Genomic DNA, 1,681 nt, shown 5'->3' with positions numbered 1-1,681 from the left:
AGCTAATCCATTCAACTGCATGCTTTGAAACGAGTAAAGGTGAACTACCTAATACAACTTAGGTCAAAACCAATTTGGATGAAACAACACACACACAAAAATGAAGGTAACTTTTTTCCTTCAAAGGTCAGAAGTTTTCTGTCACTATCCTTGATTTCTTGCTTCATTTCAAAAAAAAAAAAAAAACTGAAAATTACAGCGATGTAAAATGGATGTAGTTTATACAAGACAGGTGACAGCAAAGAGATAAATCAAAGCCCTTGACTCTAAATCAACACAGGCAAGTTAATGTACATACATGCACTTCAAGTTTATATAAAAAAGTTTTATGCTTCCTACTCTAACTGGCTTTTTTAAATTAGCCAATGACTTTTCTAGCCTGCTATTGTCAAATATTTGGTCGATAGGACTCATTACTGGCAAGACTGAAGTGAGGCAGGCATTCTCACACACTAGTGGGAGAGTGTAAACTGGTGAAAGATTTATAGAAAGCAAATGGACCTTACGCATGTTAGTACCTTCTAAGCATCCCTCCTAAGAAGGTAATTCTTTACAATTTAATGGAAAGACTTTATCTAAAAATGTTTAAAACTTATCTTTCAAATAGAAAAAATTCTGGAATAAATGATGGAGGTGGAGGTCACACACACTCACACACACACACACACACACACACACACACACACACACTGGTATCTCCACATGATAAAATTTTACGCACCTTTTAAAATAAATTGAACATTAAACACATAGAAAAAACTATCCTAAAATTTTGTTTAAATTATAGAATAGATTACAAATCTGTATGTAGAAAATTATGTCAATAGTGCTTGCTTCAGCAGCATGTATACTAAAATTGGAATGATACAGAATTTAGTATGGCCCTTGTGCAAGGATGATACACAAATTTGTGAAGCGTTCCATATGTAAAAGAAGAAAAGGAAAGAAAAGGAGAGGAGAGGAGAGGAAAGGAAAGGAAAGGAAAGGAAAGGAAAGGAAAGGAAAGGAGAGGAGAGGAAAAGAGAGGAGAGGAGAGAAGAGAGGAGAGGAGAGAGGAGAGGAGAGGAGAAGAGAGGAGAGGAAAGGAAAGGAAAGGAAAGGAAAAGAGAGGAGAGGAAAAGAGAGAAGAGAGGAGAGGAGAGGAGAGGAGAGAGGAGAGGAGAGGAGAGAGGAGAGGAGAGGAGAGGAGAGGAGAGGAAAAGAAAGGAAAGGAAAAGAAAAGAAAGGAAGAGGAAAGGAGAGGAAGGGAGGGAAGGGGAGAGGAGAAAAAAGAAAAGAAAAGAAAAGAAAAAAGAAAAGAAAAGAAAAAAGAAAAGAAAAGAAAAAAAAAGAAAAAACTGTTTCAATAAGCATAAGAATAAATGGGAGAAACTGCATCAAAATGTACTGTTGGGAGTCTGATTGTTTTCTTTTATTTATCTTTATTAGCTTTTTTCTTTTACAAATTTTATATGTATATATCTTTGAATCAGAAAACAATCTAAAATTTTACAATTGTTTTGTAATAAAAATCATCTGAAAACCGGATTTAGAACTTCATTCAGATGATAATTAAATTTTTTTCTAAATTTTAGATTTTTTTTCTTAATTTGGGAAAATTCCACATTGAAAAGTATGGGAGGGAGGCAGAGTTCCTGAAAGTCATTCTTATTTTCTGTAGGACCTTCTCTTTATAAGCATA

At 34.3% G+C, this 1,681-nt stretch overlaps 1 non-coding gene across 1 annotated transcript; it reads left to right on the top strand.

Moving 5' to 3' along the window:
- The first annotated feature begins 826 nt into the window (after positions 1-826).
- Positions 827-930, top strand: LOC128776780 (U6 spliceosomal RNA). The gene has a single exon (XR_008421955.1). It is a non-coding gene; the product is annotated as a U6 spliceosomal RNA (small nuclear RNA).
- The last annotated feature ends 751 nt before the right edge of the window (positions 931-1,681 follow it).

The sequence above is a fragment of the Panthera pardus genome, unplaced genomic scaffold (assembly GCF_024362965.1).
Source record: "Panthera pardus isolate Hobbes unplaced genomic scaffold, ASM2436296v1 HiC_scaffold_13, whole genome shotgun sequence".
NCBI classification, from domain to species: Eukaryota; Metazoa; Chordata; class Mammalia; order Carnivora; family Felidae; genus Panthera; species Panthera pardus.
This window is presented reverse-complemented; position numbering and strand designations above follow the sequence as displayed.